Genomic DNA, 7,768 nt, shown 5'->3' on the forward strand with positions numbered 1-7,768 from the left:
ATGAAGACTGTCTTCCTATTCCTCTTGAGCTCGAGATGAAACAAAAGTGACGATTCAATTAATAAATTAATGTCTTATTCATGAAAGCCTATAATGAGAGCGCGAAATATGATGTGATGGCCTGAAAAACTGGACATTCCATTCACTTTTGGTAATTTTAACTAGGATGCATCAGTACATAGGCCTATATTATTAACCACTGATGCAAGTGCAAATTCCGAGCCCTTTTCTATAAACTGTCATGAAAAGGGGATTTTAATATTGATACAATAACTCGCCAATCAAAATGCGAGCGTGCAGAGCTAGCTGATACGTATTGACAATCAGACCTGCATATGAAAAAGGATATTTTCAAAACTTTTAGGAATGCACGAAAATAATAGGTACCTGATAAATCAAAACTTGCGGCGCGCAGCGCGAGCAGAAAATGTTAATATTCAGACCATAAAACTGACATTTTAACAGAGCACCCAGCAGAGCACAATCCTCCTGCTCCGAGCACGAGAACGCACCATCTTCTGCCTCCTGGCGCGCGCAACAAACATGAAAATATCAGGTACGTAATAATACTGCGTACGTACGTAATAATTATCACGTACGTACGTAATAATTATCACATACGTACGTAATAATACTGTGTACGTACGTAATAATACTGCGTACGTAATAATACTACGTACGTACGTAATAATTTTTTTTTTTCGTTGTCAAAAATGTCCTGTTTGGGGCTTCGTACCAAGGAGTGCGGCTGACGAAATTGTTTATTTATTGCTAGATATCCTTCCAATGGATAAGCGAATCGACTATGAAATTCTTCTCTTACTTGGGCAATATGCAAGCCTTTCAGACGAGCGCACTGAAAGAAGAATCCTGTTGAATGGTATAGCAAACAATACACCATTGGTAAGACGCTGGATAAAAATTCTCAATAGTTACGAGCTTCCAAGTCTCACTAACATCCTTAGAGAGCGCATTCCATATAAAGTATGGAAGAAGCTAGTAATGGGAAAAATTTATGAACAACACTATGCTGCCCTTGAAATTGCAGTTGCTAAAAAATCTTCTCTTAAGTCTATGGTCGGGCATGACCCAACGTAATAAAAAGAATTATTACCCAAAGCAAGTCTCCAGCCCTCTCCTGAGGGAAGCTATATCCATCAGAGCTCAATTATCCTGCAGTACATACCCAACGAATAGAAGGTTATTCTCTCTGAATCAAAGTACCACAAAGTCCTGCAAGTTCTGCCACTCCGAACTGGAAAGCGTTGTACATTTTGTTGGAGAATGCCCAGCGTTTAGCACACACAGGAAAACACTTCTACACTTAATAAAAGAAGACGAGGAAGTGCAGTATTTTTCTGTGCATTTCAATGATCAAGAACCTCAACAATTTACCGCTTCCGTCCTGTTTCTACCGAACGTCGAATTAGCAGATTCCTCCAGAAACAACCTTAACCTACTTGTCTTAAATTTCTTGCATAAGATTCACCTCTCTCGGTCTACCTTACTCTCACGTCAAAATATGTAACGCTACCATTAATGCAGTATCAAACTGCGGATCTCCGATACAGCGGAGGAAGGATACAGAAGAAGAAGGTTGCATTACTGCCGCCGTGCACGGTAAAATCAAGGTATGTCGCATGCAACTCACTCTATGAGCTGATCCTTCCACAGAATTGGAGATTCCTGGAGTCCAGAATAACTACTTCCATGCACATAGCTGAATCGATATTGCTACATCTATTGAATATTTCATAAAATTATTCCATTTCACTAACCAATCCATGTGAAGTCCATTTGGAGACTTATTTGAGCACTCTATTCCTCTCTGTTCCTCATCTTTTCTTGCTCTTGACGTCGCGCGGCTTGACGATCGCATTTCAAACGACAACATCAATTTTTGGCCTAAAGAGGGCGTGCAATTTATATTCATATCAAAGACATGACAAGGGAAAGACTAGGCACCTAAACTATTTTACACACAAATCGACGCAAAGCACTACGCGAAGTCTGTGAAGTGACCAATCTTTTCATAGTATAGACTTCTGCAGACAGTACGGCAGACCGTATTGTTGACGTTCGTTGTAGCTTGTACTGCTGGTTTCGTTCCAGGTACGTAGATTTTTTTATTAGTCGTTTTAAATCATTTGCAAAAAAGTGTTATCGTCGCCAATAATAATCTTGAATTATGTTCATGAAGGTACTCTATTTATTGTTGCCCATAATTAATCAAGTAATCATAAGAATTACGCATTCAAAGGATTTTAGACACGGTTATAAAATTTTCGAGGAGCTGAATCAAGGTTGTGAAATTTTTTAGCGCCACCAACGGGCTTCCTTGTATTTCAGGCTGAGGTAAGCGAATTTGCTCTTTTCCATACGATTTCTAATACAAAAATTATCATTGTACTGCTACTTACCGGAAAGAGCCCCGATGAATAGCGAGGAGTTTCTGCAAATATTACTTCTGCAATGAAGCGATGTTGCCGACAACTTAGAAATCCAGGGTCAAACACGGTACGGTGTATGAGGTTAGTATAGTATCACGGTATCACCCATGGGTTAATTTCATCTCGCGTGCGAAGGAATATCATTCATATACACGCGACACACACGACACATGCATATATACTGGGCTTTTGCCCAATAAGACATAACACATAATTTGGGGTCTGCTATATGACACTTACCGAACCATTTAGATCCTTTTGTGACTTCTTGAAGTTTCCTTTTAAAAATATGTATTTTTTTCTTGATCTTCAGTGAAGATTTCATGGAGATAAAAATTGATCAGCGATGAAATCAATTTTTGGCCAAAAGAGGGCGCGCTATTTGAATTCATATCAGAGACACGCCAAGGAAAAGACTAGGCACCTAACGTTATTTACACGCAAATCGACGCAAGGCATTACGCGAAGTCCGTGAAGTGTCCAATCTTTTCATTGTATAGACTTTGGTATACCGTATTATTGACGTTCGTTAAAGCTTGTACTGCTGGTTTCGTTCCAGGCATGTATATTTTTTCAATTTTTTTTATTAGTCAACATTTTAAATCATTTGCAAAAAAGTGTTATCGCCAATAATAATCTTGATTTATGTTTTCAAGATTCAAGATAATTTATTGTCATGCATAAGAATACACAAAATTCGCTTTCGGGCATAAAGTTACAAACATGAATACAATAAACAATGGCATAAATAATACATTTAACAAACAATCATAACTGTTAAAATATGTATTGCACAACTGTACAAGAAGAAAAGAGAGAGAATGTAAGGGGAAGAATGAGATCATACAGGATAGATGAGAAAAATAGAAGTTACTAAAAGAAGAGAAGTCAGAGAGAAATAGGACAATGCAATTGTGCAACCTACTTACACAGTACCAGTCACACATCTCAACACCTGTGTACCCGTCCTACCAGAGAACGATAGATTATCTAATGCTCTCTGACCGAAACAGGCAAGCAGGTGTCAAGGACGTACAACTGGCACTGTACCTCCACCCCGCAGCCCCCACACCAGAGTACCCTTCTGTCGTGACCGCAATCACCATGCAAGAACTTCCCAGTGTTCACAAGATAGTCCAGGATAGAAGAGGCATAACCTTGTTTTTGAAGGTATTTCATTTATTGGTGCCCATAAATAATTAGTCAATTAACCAGAATTGCACATTCAAAGAATTTAGACACAGTTATAAAATTACCGAGGAGCTGAATCAAGGTTGTGAAATTTATTAGCACCACCAACGGGCTTCCTTGTATTTCCGTAGAAGAGACAAGCGAAGTCACTTTCCAGGCCGAGATAAGCGAATTTGCTCTTTTGTACAACTATCAGTAGAGGCGCACGGCCAATATGGGAGACTGTCTCCCATGTGGCACTCATTCAACGAACAAGGTTATGATATAACCTTGTTCTCAGTTACATCTGCATGTGTGGCAAAATAAGGGTGGCAATGTTTGGCCTATTTTCTCTTTTTCTATGGGACAATTGCTTGATTTTCTTACACTGTCAGATTTCATTACAGCTATTCATTATATAACTTGGCTCGTGTAAATTTAATTCTTTAAATTATTTTTTCTGAATTAAAAATAAGAGATTGAAAAATGAAGATTTTCTTACCATATCACTTTCCACCAATAGGGGGCATACACAAAAATATGCCCAAAATTCAAATTTTTGAGCTCTCTGGTAAATACAAAAATTATTCCCAAGTTACTAATGAAAAACAAATTGCAACTGTATGGAAATGAGTAATTTTGGTCACAAAAGTGATACAGAGCTACCGAGTCTCACGCATTATGCGTGAGACTCAAGCATTTTGGACTCTTGTTCATCCCCTCAAATCTCTGTCTCACGCAACTATCACAGCCTATCCCCATATACATTGTACACAATGTCTGTGATCTCACTCAGATTCACAGAAAATCTCACGCATAGCTGGTCTTTGAACTTGGCATCTCTGGTGATATTTTAATGATTTTTTAAAGTGTGTGCTATGTACAGCATTGCAGCATTGGCATACCACACTCATTCAATGAACAGGTTATGATATAACATTGTTCTCAGTTACATCTCTGTGTGGCAAAATAAGGATGGCAATGTTTGGATTATTTTCTCCTTTTCTTTTGGACAAATGCTTGATTTTTTACACTGTCAGTTTTGTTTAGACCTGTTCATCATATAACTTGGCTCTTATGTAAATTTGATTTTTTAAATTATTTTTTCTTAATTAAAAATAGAGATTGAAAAATGAAAATTTTCTTGCCATATTAATTTCCACCAGTAGAGGGCATACACAAAAATAGGCCCAAAATTCATGTTTTTGAGCGCTCTGGTGAATACAAAAATCATTAATAAGTTACTAATAAAAAATAAAATGCAACTGTATGAAAATTAGTAATTTTGGTCACAAAAGTGACATTTTAATGATTTTTTATAGTGTGTGATATGTACAGCATTGGCATACCATAGTCCTACCTGTAGATGGTAGATTCACCACAGGCAGGGTGGTAGCAGTGAACAAGTGGCATATCATAGTCCTACCTGTAGATTCCCCACAGGCAGGGTGGTTGCAGTGAACAAGTGCCATGTGGGAAATTATCTCCAATATCAGAGATTTTTGTAAAGAATTTGGGTATATCAGAGTCTCCAGTTTGGGAGACCAATTTTCTTAGTTTACATTTGCTGCAAAATGATTACCTTGGCGGCACTCATTCATTGAACAAGGTTATCATATAACCTTGTTCTCAGTTATATCTCCATGTGTGGCAAAATAAGGGTGGCAATGTTTGGCTAAATTTCTCTGTTTGTTTGGAGCAAATGCTTGATTTTTTTACACTGATAGTTTCCATTACACCTATTATTCATACAACTTGGCTCTTATTTAAATTTGATACTTTAAATCATTTTTTTTCTTAATTAAAAATAGAGATCAAAAAATGAAAATTTTCTTGCCATATTACTTTCCACCAATAGAGGGCGTACACAAAAATATGCCCAAAATTCAAGTTTTTGAGCGCTCTGGTGAATACAAAAATTATTCTGAAGTTACTAATGAAAAATTAATTGCAACTGTACGGAAATTAGTAATTTTGGTCACAAAAGTGATATTTTAATGACGTTTTAAAGTGTGTGCTCTGGACAACATTGGCATACCATAGTCCTACCTGTAGATTCCCCACAGGCAGGGTGGTAGCAGTGAACAAGTGCTTGGCGGCAAATAAAAATGTGATCAGCAGATTCCTCATGAAAAGTTAGTATAGTGAGTGATTGTATTACAGACCGGCCTTGTATTACCGAACGCGCACATCATATGCGTCAGAAAATAATCAAATACCCTGAAACCTTTGCAACTTACTCCCAAAGGGAACTTAAATAGAAAAATGATGAAAAATTATCAAAAACACAATTTCGAGTCTTTATATCCTCAAAACAATAAAATATGGTCAAAATAGCTCATCAGTGACTTTGTTGTTTTCCCAACTTTTCCCATAGAAAACACACGTTCGGTAAAACGATACCTTTTCAAGTGACCAAAATATTTCACTTGCGGAGAGGGGTCCGATTGGAAGCTGATGTCGTAAAAATAAAAAACAATTTCGGCAAAATTTCTGCATGTTTATATTTTGTAGGTATTTGTGTATTTATGGTGAAAGTTTGGTGAATTTTATTGGAATATTGTGTTTGATATGATCAAATTCATGAAAAGTGTTCGGTAATACGATCCACTACCATACCCCTTTTCACCGTCTACTTTAAAAATTCACCGTCTACTTTTGTTTTGATAAGGATTTTGTTGTCATCCACACACAAAACAAATGGGCTTCTGACATCAGTGAGACAAAATGTTAGGTGGAAAAAATTACTCTTGTTGGTGTTGCTTCTTTTGGCCTTTTGCAAAGCAAGTCTCCAATATGGGAGATTGTCTCCCCTAGGCTATGAGTATGAGTATGAGAGTCTCCAATATTGGCCATGCGCCTCTAGGCTCTACTGATTTATCATTTCCAGATTTAATTTGAAATTTTTAGTGTATTTGCTACTTACCGGATCCTGGTGAGTAGCGAGGAGTTTCGGCAAATATTACTTAAGCAATAAAGCGATGTTTGCCGACTACTTCTAAATCCTGGGTCAACCGCGGTCCGGTGTACGACTACGAGGTATACGCTCCACTATCCGTTGTACACAAATTGTCACTGTGACTGCCCCACTACTACCGTTCTATCATGCGACCACTAACATATTAATAATCATATGGGTAGGCGCTAGCACGGCCGTAGTCACTAGATGGCGCTGTCGCGGAAGTGCTCAAGGCCCTATATCTATCGGGCGTTGTCGCGGAAGTGCTCCAGGGGGTGGAAACTCCGCTTCTGCATCCGGTCAGAATTGAAGAAAATTTTGGAGGGTCAAAAGTGCACACTGCTCCCATTTTACATGTACAAGCCTATGGACACCGCCACTGCTTTGGTACACCAGCGAAATGGAGGCGTGGTCATAAACGTCCTTCGCGCATAGCGTAAAAATATGTAAATGAGCATTTGGTCACTAATTAGCATAATGCGCGACCTGATTTAATATCGTTTGTGATTATAACATCATTACACTCATTCATTCTTAAGTACATGTAATCTTATTTTTATTGATCTATTTGTTCTTGCCTGTCACGATTATTACTGCACCTTTGATTTATTTTAGCTGCAAGTTTCCAGGATCTAAAGCAATAACTGGAAACTTTATGGGAGGGAATTTAATTGAGCTTGATTTGCCCTCTTTTCATATAATTTTCTTTCTACTAATTACATTCACTATTACAGAACAAGATCCCAAAGAAAATGTTGCCATATTATTTTTCCCTTAAATCGTGTAAGTGTTCCTCGGTTGACAATAATGGTTGAATGTAATTAATATGGCATCTCTTTATGTTTCTGAAGCCCTTATTTGAAGAGCTCACTTGCAAAAGGGGTTAGGTCCATTTTTCATCAAATTTGATTTTTTTTTTGTCGCAATGTATAGATATGTAGTAGCTCTATAAGATGATACCAAAGAAAAATTGAAATTCACATGAAAACGTGAATAAAAGTGGCAAAGAAAAATCACTTTTTAAATCAAAATTGATTGGATTCATTTCAGTATAGTTGCAAAAGGGTTTAGGTCCAAAATAATAATGTTTTAAAGAATATATAGAAAAAAATTGAAAACAGGTAGATTTCTTTTATACCCGGCCAATTTTATGTTCACATGATAGCAGGCGCGTACGCAAGGGGGGGGG

At 37.5% G+C, this 7,768-nt stretch overlaps 1 protein-coding gene across 1 annotated transcript in view; it reads right to left on the reverse strand.

Moving 5' to 3' along the window:
- Window positions 1–6,662, reverse strand: part of LOC121408096 (pre-mRNA-splicing factor ATP-dependent RNA helicase PRP16-like) — a 95,842-nt gene extending 89,180 nt beyond the window's left edge. The window contains exon 1 of the mRNA XM_041599436.1: window positions 6,547–6,662. The gene's annotated coding sequence lies outside the window, so the exon portion shown is untranslated. The remainder of the gene's footprint in view (window positions 1–6,546) is intronic.
- Window positions 6,663–7,768: the final 1,106 nt, after the last annotated feature.

The sequence above is a fragment of the Lytechinus variegatus genome, chromosome 2 (assembly GCF_018143015.1).
Source record: "Lytechinus variegatus isolate NC3 chromosome 2, Lvar_3.0, whole genome shotgun sequence".
NCBI classification, from domain to species: Eukaryota; Metazoa; Echinodermata; class Echinoidea; order Temnopleuroida; family Toxopneustidae; genus Lytechinus; species Lytechinus variegatus.